The sequence below is a fragment of the Equus asinus genome, chromosome 4 (assembly GCF_041296235.1).
Source record: "Equus asinus isolate D_3611 breed Donkey chromosome 4, EquAss-T2T_v2, whole genome shotgun sequence".
In the NCBI taxonomy this organism is placed as follows: domain Eukaryota; kingdom Metazoa; phylum Chordata; class Mammalia; order Perissodactyla; family Equidae; genus Equus; species Equus asinus.
The window spans coordinates 102844269-102859136 of record NC_091793.1 but is presented as its reverse complement, the minus strand read 5'-3'; the positions used below and the strand labels follow the sequence as shown (position 1 = coordinate 102859136).

At 36.8% G+C, this 14868-nt stretch overlaps 1 protein-coding gene across 2 annotated transcripts in view; it reads left to right on the top strand.

Annotated features, from left to right (window-relative positions):
- KCNH7 (potassium voltage-gated channel subfamily H member 7) overlaps nucleotides 1-14868 on the top strand; it is a 475858-nt gene that overhangs the window by 312838 nt on the left and 148152 nt on the right. The gene's annotated exons all lie outside the window — the stretch shown is intronic.

Here is a 14868-nt window from a genome sequence, read left to right as displayed (position 1 = left end):
CTCAAATCTCCACTTGAAACCCATTCCCTCCTCCATTCTCTCAAAATCTCTCCACCAATGCACCCTCTCTCACCAATCCTTTCCACCGGCTTTTTCACTTTTGCTCGTACTCATGCCGCTGAGAATAGGCTGTATTTCAACAGATACATTCTGTTTATATGACATAATATTTTCTCAAAGTTTTAATTAGTTGAATTTGTTGCCATCCTTTAAAAATTGTAAGATTACACGTAAAATTAAGATCACTTGCTTATTTGGGAAAAATAGGAGTGTCTGGCCACATGTTCTCAATAAACTGAAACAGAATACTGAGCACACTTTCAGATGGGGAGTGCACTCTCTACTTTGCTGCAGTCCTCATCTCTCCTTATTGTTTGATTATATCTGGCTTTCTTCATTTATGTTATTTGTCTCTTCCTGTAGGCATTTGGATTTTCCAAACCTTCTCACTCATATCCCTTATTTTCTTCATTTCTCTGCCCACTGGAATTGAGCTCTCTGTGTTGTGCTCACTGCATTACCCTCTAGGTTGAATGTACCTTGCTAAATGTAATTCCTTTCTCTCTGTTCTTTTATGTTCCATGACACCATATATCTATGCTTCTTTTGATCTCTGTAACATTAGTACCAAAATTTGGTACCGTTTTCTTGTTCCTCTTACTTTACTCTTAAACACTGTTTGTTTATCCCCCAGAAGGTACTCTTAGCCTTCTTCTCTTCTTGTTCGTCTTCTCTATACACCCTGCCTGGGCAAACTCATCTGTGACCTCAGTGTAAAGACCCGCCTCACAAATCAGTATCTCCAGCCCTTACCTTTCTCTAGACTTTTCTCATTACTTAGGACTTCATATATCCAGTTGCTCACTGTGCATCTCCTTTGGAAAATTTTAGCATTTCTGGAAGATTTAACATTTCAAGCTAAGTCTTGTCTTTCCATCTCCAGCTACCATTCACCCCATCCTGTCAAAATCTCTTGCTCTTCGTACATTGTGATGGTGACATCAAGCCAAGTGAGCCAGAGACCTGTGCATCATGGTAAACTTTTCCTTCTCTCTAATCCTCCCTTCTCCTAACCAAACAGTGGTCAACTTTTGCCAAGCACACCTCATGAATCTCCCTCTCAAACAGCCCACCATAACTGCCCACTCAGGCCTTCAACACATCTTCCTTCGACTGATGCAATTATCTCATGATTTGTATCGCGGCTTTTGGCTACTTTTCCTCGGGGTCACATGTCATACTACTGTACATCAGATCATAATACTCCACTATTTATATCCTTTACAATTTCTCTATTGCCTGCAAATATAAAGCTCCAAAACCCTGTGCTTTATACAAAAGACTCATGCTATGGCCTCCGATATTTTTTCAGCCTCATCTCCTATCAAAATCCCCTCCCCAATCAGATCTGATATTTCACTGGTGGTTCCTTGAAACCACCATACATGTTATATCACTTTGTTTGGTATCCTCTCTACTAGAATGACTTCATTCCTCTGGCACACCTTTTCCAAAGGTGGAGCATTCCTAACTCACCCAGACAGATTTCCATCTTCCTGCCCCTGTGACATCATGATACTTTATACCTGTCTCTACCACTATGTTGGTCATATCTATTTGCCTGGGAGACCAGTAACATAAATGACTGAAGAAGGCCAGGAAAAAAGAGAGAGGTGAAGGTTGTGGAAAACTAGAGAATGTTTACCTTATTTAAAGCAGCCAGGAACCATTCTACTCTAGTTCATAGCAGGGATGTTGTATTTTCTTCCATGTATCCCCAACGTTTTACAAATAGTAAGTATTCAATACATATTTGTAGCATATATAAATAAATGAATTGCTAAGTTATTTTTATACTGAGTATTTGTTATCTTTTCCTACTGAATGAACATTAGTCAGTGATTCTCCAAGTGTGAGACCATCAGCATCATCTTGGAACATGTTTGAAATGCAAGTTCTTGGACCTTGCACCAGAACAACTGGTTCAGAAACACAGAAATTCAGCAATGCGTGTTCAACAAACCCTTCAAGTCATTCTGATACCCACTAAAGTTTGAGAACTACTTGGTCTAAGTTAGTTAATATCTAGATAAAAGTATAGAGATAAATTGTAAGGAAAACAGGGTATAAAACTATTATAAAGTTAAATTTCTATAGTATCTTATTCTCATAGTTATTTTCAAAAGTGAACTTTTTCATTTACTCTTATTAAGGTACTATAAGGAGGTTCCATTACCTTTGAAATGATTAAAATTATACTCTCTAAATCAAGAGAAGGTTTTTACCTTTATACTTACCAAAATAAAAGTTTGAATTACTCTCAAAGCTTCACCTGAAGCTAAATCTATACATACAAAATACAGTTGGTAATTTAGGCAATTATCTAGATAATTTAAGCCACTAAAAATGTATTCATATGCTTTACACTCAATATTCTGATTGATTGACATGTAAAATATATAGTTGCATGAATAGGTATATTACTCCCTCAAATTTGTATTTCAGTTTTCACACCTCAAGCTAAGGAACAAAGAAATATTCTGTATAGCTAGTTTATAAAAGGGCGTTCACAGTGTTTTTACTGCTCTGCATTGGAGCTGAAAGTTATTCTTTAATTCAAAGATGAAGAGCTGCGGTAGTAATATAGAGTTTCCCACTCAGCGAGCATTACTATAGAAACAATCTGTTATTCAGATGGATTTAATTAAAGGTTTTATAATATAACTAATGTTTACCATTATCATGTGTTTGGAAGTTTCCTCTTTTTTGAAGATTAAATTTGGTATAGAAGAAAGAATTATGACATGGTTGCTAAACGAAATCTGGGGAAAGTTCAGTCAGGGGTTGCAGTCAATTTTACAGCATGTCTTCTCCCCAGGATTCAGGCAAAATACATATTTCTAAGATCAAGAAAATTGCTGGTGGTTGAAAAAAATTATGCTTTATCCCTTCATTAACAATGAATGTTAATGACAGCCTAAATCAGCATATCCACACCAGAGAGTCCCCATGTGTTCTGCGTATCATTTAGAAGAATTTGTTACCTAGCAACAACCAAATAGGGTTCAGTCCCTATTCACACAGCATTTGGGTAACTGGTTTCTGTACCATTTGTGTTTGGAATACTGCATCAAGAGAGTCCCTGTCAATGTGATGAGAACATGGTCATCCTGGGTCAATCTAGGTTAAGACATTATTACTTTCACATAACTTGAATGGACTCTTTAATTTGGCATTTGGAAAAGGAAGAAATCTATCAAAGAGAAACAAAATAACAGGATTGGTAAATCACACTTGGATTTATTAAGAAGTTATCACACAGAAACCTAATTAGGTATGTATAACAGTGATGTGTTTGCTTTCGTTTCCAATCCCTCCTCGCTGAGGGATTTGAACCTTGGGTTGCTAAAAGCAGTCCACTGTCTTGTCCTGTTTTCTGCCTTATCTCCTTTACCCCAGACCTGTGGTTTCAGCTTCTTTGCTCTCATGATGACCCAGTCAGGTTGGAAGTAGTGTCTCTCAGACATCATCAGCTTTTGCAAACCTGTTCTAGAAGTTCTCTGCTGCTGCTGCAGTTCCTGTGATTGCCCTCACGCAGGCTGCAGCACTAACTTCTCCGACCGCTGCACACGTGTGCTGTGCGCTACTGGGTTGGGACTGACGTTGCTACATGATTCCAATTTGGTCCTATAGTTACTGCCTTACTGTAAAATCTTATTTTTTCTCTGGTATCTCTTACCGTAGGAAATGTCCCAGGAGTCTTAGTCTTTCAAGGTACAACTGACCACATCTGCTTCTCTGAAAGCTCTCAAATTTAGCTTCAGGTTTACTAAGTCCCTGGTGACCGTTTATTGTCACTAACACCAGGACCACACCGGTGGCACTGCCCCATTTGTCACCCACTAAACAGATTAGCCAGTTCAGACTGAATGATCCTTTTTCCCAGTCTAACTTCTAACTACTGCCTTCTTTGATAATATTATGGGCTGCTCTAGCAGCCAATGGGCAACATCATAAACTCTTTACATAGTTAGGAGTAGGAAAGACTCATTTTCTTGCAGGGGGACTCTGTGGAAATTTCTCCCTAAAAAGAAAAGGCAGATATGTCAATTATCTTTCCTCTTTCTCTCTTCAAATTTGATATATCGCTCTCTCTGACTCAGAGATTAAAGTCATGTTTCTCTGCATATCCAGAGCTATTTGGCTGGAGAAAAGTCTCACAGTGATTTTAAGCCTCCCAGTTTAAGTGTCAGACTTGTGAATTCCCTGACTTTAGAAAGGTACATTGACATTAATTCACAAATCCTTATTTTGTGTGCTAATAGCTGACAGTAGACTTAATTCAGATCATAGTCTCTTTCAGATCAAAAACAGGCTAGTCTTCCCTGTCTGTACAGTGGACACCATGTTGCTCAGCCAGATACCTTCCTCAAGGTTGGTTACTGGAAATGTTGGCTGCTGAGGGTGCATAACTCCGCCCCCATTGGAAATCGTGTATTGCTTTACCCAAGGCTATGGCCCTTCCTGTGGGGTGGCTGTAGCCAGTAACTGACTGATGCAGAGAGACAAAGGCCAGTTACCCTAACTTCAATCTGGCATAAATCTTCAGGGCTATCCCAGCTCCAGAGCTCCCAGGAGGACTGGCTGCAGCTTCAGCTGAATTTGCAAGACAGCTCAGCTTCCTCTGCCCAATCCAGCCTTCCTCCCTTCCTTATGGGTGCATCTCCTGAGAACATTCCCCATAAAACCAATCGCACAGTCCATTTTCAGGGATCCAATCTAAGACAGCTCCCACCACTCCTAATCCTTTGTGAGGGGACTATCGCTGCTCATGGCCTTTACAATGTCCGTTACACACCCACACCACATGTATGTCCTTTCCTAATGCCACTATGTTCTCTAGTTCACGTGACTTTTTCAACTTAAGTTTCTCTCTACTTTTCAGTCTATACTTCAACTAAGCAGAACCAAGCAGGAGTAAAATGTTCCTGACTTATATTTAGCTGGCTTTTATTAGATAACCAAATTATTAGATAATCAAAGTTCTAAGAGTTTATAAAAATGATGAGACATTGAACCAAAGGAGTGATTGGAAATTTGTAATTGTGAAGAAATTCAGTGATTAGGCATGTATGGAGGATTTTTCAGAAATATTTGATTTTCTGCAAGAAATATTATTGTTTATAATATTCCTAAGTATATTCCTAAATTGGAAAAATTGTTTGAGGTCAAAATGGGCACAGTAGTTTTTTTCCAAACTTTGGTACATGAGACCCAGCTCCCAGAGGAGAGAAAGAGAGAGGCAGAAAGAAAGAGAAATAACAGTTCACATTGATGAAGTCTTCTCAATTTGAAAAAGTTAGGAAAACCATTTCCTAAATTTACTACCACAGGGGATTGGGGAGAGATGTAGTTGTGATCACTATAATTTTGCGAGAACTGTTGTTAGAGCAAATATATAAGCCAAAAACTCAAAACTGGAAGGAAATTTAGAGTCAAGTAATCCTAAGGGATCCTAGGGGAGGTTAGTGGAAGGCTTTTGGTTGGGAAGGGGGTTTTGTTATTCAGCCTCTGAGATCATAAACAAAATTGTGTGGATGCATTTATCCACATTTATTTAGAGGAGAGAATTATTATTCTCACTAGATTCTCCTAAGGATATCTGTAGCCCAAGAAAAGACCAAATCTTCGATAAACTGAAATTAAATCAAGAAAATTCCTATTTTATTCTGACTTTACCCTGATTTCCTATGTGATCTTGGGCCAAGTATTTAACATCCTTGTGTATATAAATTTGAGTCTTAAATCTAGGCTTTTTAAAGAGAAGGATGATGGGAATATCTCTATATCTTCTTGGATGAGAGGTAAAAAGCTCTTAGTCAAATATGATATAGGATATATGAAGATGCAGCTTTACAAATTGACATAGCCTCAGAAAGACACTGTAGTAGTAGTTAATTATAAGTTCATTGTTTTAGAAACTATATATCCTCTTAGATGAAAATAGCATATTTAAACAAAATCATGTCTGTGTAAGTAGTTTATCAGTACTTATAATTATTTCAGGGGATGTGTTTAAAAATGTGTAAAAAAGCTTATTCTGTTGTTCTTATTTCAGATTTATCAAGCATTTAGTAGATCAAACAAAATAGTATCTATGTTAATTATTCAAGTTAGAAAGCAAATATGGTAAATATGGAGACTTAACTTACAAGGGTGTTTTTCAGTGTTAAGAACCATAACAGGATTACCCTCATCTATGTTTCATATTTCAAGCCAGAAAGTGCTAGCATTGAGCAAAATTCTCAATGTGTATTCTTTCCAGATGAACTGCAGTTAGACAACTAAATCTATAATGCAATATAACATGGTCATGTTAACCTAGTGATGCAGAAAAGACCATCTGTACCACCTTGGATATGACTAAGCTATAGGAGCAAACTAAATGCCTTGTGTGGTCATTAATTAAGAAAGGCAGTGAATTGTTTTTAAAGGAGGAGGGCAATGTAATTGTTGAAAAATGAATAAAAGTAGGAATTGACCTTCAGTGTATTGCAATAAGTTTACCGAATTGATTTGTAAACTGCTTTATAACTCAATTCCATGTGCATTAGAAACTAATCAAATGACTGTGATGCAGTTCACTGATTTTTAACTTGGCAATTTACTTGAACATATAAAAGTTGTTAGTAGAATTATGTAAGAATGCTTGCAAAACAGTTACCGTGATGCACTGCTATTTAATCTTATTTGAACAGATTGGTTACTTTCATCTATATTTTATTAATCCGGAGTTTAACGCTGAATGCACTTGGAGTTTTTGCATTGTGGCTTGTCTTTTATTGGAAAGATAAATTCTATTTCAATTATACTTTACACTGTTAACTATTAGCCGACAAATTAAAGCTTACAATAATAAATTAGCCTGATTAATTCTAAAATTTCTGTAATGGGTATTTTACATATAATCCACTAGATGATGAGGAGTTTGGAAACATTTCTGTGTATCCTCTAGAATCAGAATGGTAGCAATTAATAATCTCTCAAAAAAGGTAAAATTAACAATGAGCTGTGTCAGGTATATAGAGTTCACGATTTCCATGAGCTACTGAGTCCTAATTAAACACTCATTTTTTGTAAATATGGGTCAATATAATTCCAGAAGGCTAAGATTCTCTAATTAGATTTGTCAGAGCAATTAAATATTCTAGTTTTTCAGTCATCAAAATTGAAGCATATTGTCAGTTTAGAATCTGCTCATGGAAATTCATTGACCCTGCTCAGGCATTCTGTCAAAACTAGGATTTGGTGAGCAAAATAGACAGGGCCCCATCCTTATGAAGCCTACCGTCCACTATGGGAGAGAAGTATTAATCAGAAAACCAACAAGGAGATTAGCCTCGATTACCCAGGTGGATAGAAGGGAGACAGGCTGCTCAGAATGGTACTAGGGGGCATCACTACCAGAAACAAGAGGTTGGAATGATGTGAAGAAGGGGTCACAAGCCAAGGACTACAGGAACCTCTAGACACTGAAAAAGACAAGAAAGGAATTCTTCCCAAGAGCCTCCAGGATGAATGCAGCCTTGCCCAAGATCTTGATTTTAGACTTCTGATGAGAGTTTTGAAGATTGCAGCATAGGAGGACTCTGAATTCACCTCCTCCCATAAATACAACAAATCTAAGACTAAATGTGGAACAATTTCCTCTGAGAGAGATCTGGAAACTAGATTTAAAAAACCTCCACAACAAGGAACTACACTACACTGACAGGGGTGGAAGAGGCAGAAATATAGCTCTGCTGAGGATAAAATCATATCCTAACCATGGCATTTCATGGCCAGGAGCAATATCAAAGGTATGGAACTTTTCCCACAGGAGTGGGGGATCTGAGCAGGGGATCTATGCCACAGTAGGCAGTCTCACCCTTGGATTTAGCACAATGGAGACAGGATCACATAATACTTGGCTTTGCTGACTTTGAAAACCAACAGGGAATACATTCCGAAAAACTGTTGAACTCCAGAGAAAGAAAAACCTGCTCTTAAAGGGCCTATACAGAGATTCACCCATTCCAGAAATCAATACAAAAACATCAGAAAGAAAATTTCATAGTCCATTGATAGAAGAGACTCACCTACTAAGCTCAGAGTGCATCTGGAAGAAGCAGGAGAGAATTGGGTCCACGAACCCCAGGGACTGAGACAGTGGTGACAGCCATTATTGTGACCTACTTCAGTTGTGCTGACACAGATGTGAACAGCTGCCATTGGATTCCATCCTGTTAGCCCAGGGGGTTGCCCCACTCACTAGAGCACTCAAGGTAATTGAGTACAGCCAGGACAGGCAGCCCATCCCAGGGACTGGCCCCACCCACTATCAAGGCCACAAAAGACTTGTGGGCCAGTGTGGCCAGGGTGTGTGGGAACTCTGTAGCAGGGAGAATGGGTCCATGGGTGGTGGGGCATGTCAGCCACAGCCAACTTGTGCCACTCATCTCAAACAGCCACACAAACAAGAGATCTTCCCTGCCTTCCAACTCCTGAAACCATTGTGTGTTGCCACATCTGGAGCCAGCCCCATCCATCTGCACTCCTGAGTGAGCAGGGAGGTGCACTGGAGGCCTGGATCACTTGTGAGTCCCTGAGCCTAGCAACCAGTCACACTGGGGCCTGACTTGCTTAACAGCAAAACAGTGGTAGTTGTATGCCATTAGACCTGGAAATCAGCTGTGCTGGAGCTTGCCCCATCCAATAAAATGACAGTAGCAGCCACATGAGGCTGGACCTTACAATGACCTGGCCCAGGGCCAGCCTAGCCTACCCATGCCACAGCAAGATCAGCCCCACCACAACAGAAGGACACATGTAGCTCATACATGGACACTCCTAGAACATGTGGCATGCATGATGAGAGAGGAGTGCATTGCTGGGCCCCACAAGGCATCTCTTACATAAGCCCACATTTTCAAGAGCAGGAGATGGAGCTGATCTACCTAATACATAGATACAAGCACAGAGAAATAGGAAAAATGAGGATACAAAAGAATATGCTCCAAACAAGGGAACAAGACAAATGATCAGAAAAAGAACTAAATGAAATAGAGATAAACAATCTACCTGTTAAAGAGTACAAACAAATAGTCATAAGGATGCTCACTGATCTTGGGAGAATATATGAATGCAGTGAGAACTTCAATAAATACCTGGAAAATATAAAAAAGAACCAATCAGAACTAAAGAATACAATAATGGAAATGAAAAATTCACTACAGGGAATCAATAGCAGAGTAGACGACATAGAAGGATGGATCAGTGATCTGGATGAAGAAGTAGAGGAAATCATCCAAGCTAATCAGAAAAAAAGAAAAATAAATTAAAAAGAATGAGGACAGTCTAAGGGACCTCTGGGAAAACATCAAGTGTAGTAACATCCATATTATAGGTATCCCAGAAGGAGAAGAGAGAAACAAAGGTGCGGAAAAGCTATCTGAAGAAATAATAGCTGAAAACTGCCTTGACCTGAGGAAGGAAACAGACATCCAGGTACAGGAAACACAGAAAGTACCAAAGAAGATGAACACAAAGAGGCCTACACCAAGAGACATTATAATGAATATGTCAAGAATTAAAAATAGAGAATCCTAAAAGCTGCAAGAGAAAAAATCCTAAAAGCTGCAAGAGAAAAGCAATAAGTTATATACAAAGGAAACCCCATGAGGCTATCAGCTGATCTCTCAGCAGAAACCTTGCATGCTAGAAGGTAGAAGCATTATATATTCAAAGTGCTAAAAGGAAAAAACCTATAGCCAAGAATACTCTACCCAGTAAGGTTATCATTCAGAATTGAAGAAGAGATAAAGAGTTTTCCAGACAAGCAAAATCTAAAGGAATTTATCACCACTAAACAGGCTTTACAAGAAATGTTAAAGGGACCTAAGTGGAAAAGAAAAGACCACAAATAGGAATAATAAAGTTGTAAAAGTAAAAAAATCATTGGTAAAGGCAAATATATAATAAAGGTAGTGGATCAACCACCTATAAAGCTAGTATGAAGGTCAAAAGACAAAAACTCTAAAAATACGTATTTCCAGGATAAAAGGTTAAGAGATACCCACACACAAAGAAGAGGTAAAATGTGATATCAAAAACATAAAATGTGTGTGGTAGCAAGTAAAATTAGGGCTTTTAGTAAGAGATCAAACTTAAGAGACCATCAAATAAATATAGATTGCTGTTTACATGGTTTATTATATACGAACCTCATGGTTATCACAAACCAAAAATATATAATAAATACACAAAAATTAAAGAGAAAAAACTGAAACATAAAACTAAGTAAAGCCATCACATCACAAGGGAAGAGAGCAAGAGAAGAACTACAAAAACACCCAGAAGAAAAGTAACAAAATGGCAATAAGTACATACTTATCAACCATTTCTTTAAATATCGATGGATTAAATGCTCCAATCAAAAGACATAGGGTGGCTGAATGGATGAAAAAAAATAAGACCCATATATATGCTGCCTATATGAGACATACTTCAGATCTAAAGATACTCACAAACTGAAAGTGATGGGATGGAAAAACATACTCCATGCAAATGGCAGTGAAAAGAAATCTGGGGTAGCAATACTTATATCAGACAAAATAGACTTTAAAACAAAAACTGTAACAAGAGACAAAGGAGGACATTACATAATGATAAAGGGAACAATCTAAAAGGAGGACATCACACTTGTAAATGTCTACACGCCCAACATCTGAATATATAAAACAATCATTAATAGACATAAAAGAAGAAATAGACAGCAACATAATAATAGTAGGGGACTTTAATATTCCACTTACATCAATGGATAGATCATCAAAACAAAAAATCAATAAGGAATATTGGCCTTAAATGATACAGTAGACCAGATGGACTTAGTAGATAGATACAGAACATTTCATTCAAAAACTGAAAAATACACATTCTTTTTGAATTCAAATGGAACATTTTCTAAGATAGATCACATATTAGGTCATAAGACATCTCAATTAATTTAAAAATATTAAAATAATACAAAATATCTTTTCTGACCACAATGATATGAAACTTGAAATCAGTTACAAGAAGAAAACTGGAAAAGCCACAAATATGTGATTAACCAAAATGCTACTGAACTATTGGGTCAATGAACAAGTCAAAGAAGAAATTTAAAAAAAACCTGGAGACAAATGAAAATCAAAATATGACATACCAAAATTTATGCGATACAGTAAAAGCAGTACTAAGAGAGAAGTTTATAGCAATAGAGGTCCACTTTAATGAACAAGAAGAATCTCAAATAAACAATCTAACAATACACCTAAAGGAACTAGAAAAAAAACAAAGCCCAATATCAACAGAAGGAAGGAAATAATAAAAATCAGAGTGGAAATAAATGAAATAGCAACTAAAAAAACAATTAAAAATCAATGAAACTAAGAGCTGGTGCTTTGAAAAGATAAATAAAATTGATAAAACTTTAGCTAGACTCAACAAGAAAAAAAGAGAGAAGGCTCAAATAAATAAAGTCAGAAATGAAAGGGAAGAAATTACAAGACACCACAGAAATGCAAAGGATTCTAAGAGAATACTATGAAAAGCTACACACCAACAAACTGGACAATCCAGAGGAAATGGATAAATTCTTAGAATCATACAATCTTCCAAAACTGAATCAATAAGAAATAGAGAATCTGAATAGACCAATTTCTATTATGGAGAATGAAACAATAATCAAAAACCTTTCCAAAAACAAAAGTCCTGGACAAGATGGCTTCCCCAGTGACTTCTACCAAACATTCAGACTTAATACCTATCATTCTCAAAATCTTCCAAAAACTTGAATAGGAAAGAATTCTTCCTAACTCATTCTATGAGGACAGCATACCATGATACCAAAACTAGACAAGGACAATTCGAAAAAAAGAAAATTACAGGCCAATGTTGCTGCTGAACATAGATGCAGAAATCCCCAACAAAATACTAGCACATTGGATGCAACAATACATTAAAGGAATTATATACCATGATCACGTGGGATTTATTCCAGAGTTGCAAAGATGAGTCAAGACTTGCAAAGCAGTCACCATGATACACCACATGAACAAAATGAAGAATAAAAATCACATGATCATCTCAAAAGATGCAGAGAAAGTATTTGGGAAAATACAGAATCCATTTATGATAAAAACTCTGCATAAAATGGGTATAGGAAGAAAGTATCTCAACATAATAAAGGCAATATATGACAAACCCACAACTAAGATCATACTCAAAGGTGAAAAACTGAAAGCTATCCCTCTAAGAAACGGAGCAAGATAAAGATGCCCACTTTCACCACTCTTATGTAACATAGTATTGGAAGTCGTAGCCAGAGCAATAAGGCAAGAAAAAGAAAGAAATGGGATCCAAATTGGAAAGGAAGAAATAAAACTGTGACTATTTGCAGATCACATGATTTTATATATAGAAAACCCTAAAAAATAATAAATGAATATAGTAAAGTTGCAGGGTAAAGAATCAACATACAAAGATCGGTTGCCTTTCTATACAAAAGCAACAAAATAGCAAAAAGAGAAATTAAGAAAACAATCTTATTTATAATCTCAACAAAAAGAATAAAATATAAAGGAATAAATTTAACTGCAGAGGTGAAAGTCCTGTACACTGAAGACTATAAAACATTGTTGAAAGAAATCCAGGAAGACAAAAAGAAATGGAAAGATATTTCGTATCCATAGATTGGAAAATTTAACATCCATTCTTCTTAAAGCAATCTACAAATTCAAGGGAATCCTTATCAATGTCTCAATGACATTTTTCATGGAAGTAGAACAATGAATCCTAAAACTTAAATAGAACAACAAAAGACCCCAAATAGCCAAAGCAATCCTGGTAAAAAAAGAACAAAGCTAGAGGTGTCATACTTTCTAATTTCAAAATATACTAAAAGCTGTAGTAATCAAAACGGCATGGTACTGGCACAAAACAAGACACAGAGATCACAGAACAGAATCAAGAGCTCAGAAATAAACCCACATGTCTATGGACAGCTAATTTTTGACAAAGCCAAGAACACACAATGGAGAAAAGAAAATCTCTTCAATAAGTGGAGAACTGGACAGCCACATGCAAAAAAAATGAAAGTAGACCATTATCTTTTACCGTACAAAAAAATTAACTCAAAATGGATTTAAGGCTTGAATGTAAGACCTGATAGCATGAAACTTCTAGAAGAAAACATAGGCAATATGCTCTTCAACGTCAGTCTTAGCAGTATCTTTTTGAATACCATGTATGACCAGGCAAGGGAAACAAAAGAAAAAATAAATAAACGAGACTACATCAAACTAAAAAGCTTCTGCACAGTAAAGGAAGCCATCAACAAAACAAAAAGACAACCTACCAATTGAGAGAAGATGTTTGCAAATCATATATCTAATAAAAGGTTAATATCCAAAATATATCATGAACTTATACAATTCAACAACAAAAAAACAAATAACCCAATTAAAAAATGGTCAAAGGATCTAAATAGACATTTTCCAAAGAAGATATGCAGATGGCCAACAGGCACATGGAAAGGTGTTCAACATCACTAATTATTAGGGAAATACAAATCAAAACTACTGTGAGTTAATCATCTCATGCCCATCAGAATGGTTATAATTAACAAGACAATTAATAACAAGTGTTGGAGAGGATGTGGAGAAAAGGGAACCCTCATACACCATGGGTAGGAATGTAAACTGGTATAGACACTATGGAAAACAGTATGAAGTTCCCTCAAAAGATTAATAGATCTACCATACGATCCACATTTTCCACTCATGGGTGTTTATCCAAAGAACATGAAACCAGTAGTTCAAAAAGATATTTGCACCCCTCTGTTCATTGCAGCATTACTCACAATAGCTAAGACTAGGAAAGAACCTAAGTGCCCACCAATGGATGAGTGAATAAAGAAGATGTCCTATATATACACCATAGAATACTACTCAGCCATAAAAATTGTGAAATTTTGCCATTTTTGCCAACATGAATGGACTTTGAGAGTATTATGCTAAGTGAAATAAGTTGGAAGGAGAAAGTCAAATATTGTATGATTTCACTCATTAGTGGAAGAAAACAACAACAACAACAACCACCAAACACATAGATGTAGAGATTAGATTGGTGCTCACCAGAAAAAAGAAAAGAAAATCAATAAGTGTTTAACTATTAACTATGGTGAAAGGTATGAAAGTAACACTAATGTAGTTCAGAGGGAAGGAAAAGCTTCCCAAAGAAAATGACTTTGGAGGTCAAACATAAAGGATGTGCTAAGTAGGAAGAATAAACTGTGTCAGACACAAGGAAGCCCTGAATTTGAGAGAAGGACAGGCCTCTGGAGGAATAAAAGTCCATATGGCTGGATCCCAGAGAGCAAGGTAGGAAAGACAAAGCTGCAGAGTGGAGATAGTGATGTCTTCATCCCCAAAGCAGGAAGTGATTGGGAGCAGTGAAAGACTAAATGATAGTCTACATGATCAGAAGTGCATTTTCTAAAAGATAATTATTCAGTTAAAGGATGGACAATATGATGCAAATACACAAAGTGATTAGCATCCGATTGCAAGAAATCAGGTGAACCGTGATAATAGCTTAGACAAAAGTGAGAGCAGTAGAGGTGAGAGAAGTGAAAACATTAAAAAGATTTCCAGGAGGTGAAGTGAACACAATTACAGGATTGATCAGATATGAGAAATGGAGGTGAGAGGGAACAGTAACTAGAATGGCCCTCAAGTCTCAGGTTTGTATGATTAGATGGATTGCAATGCCATCCACTGAAAAAAA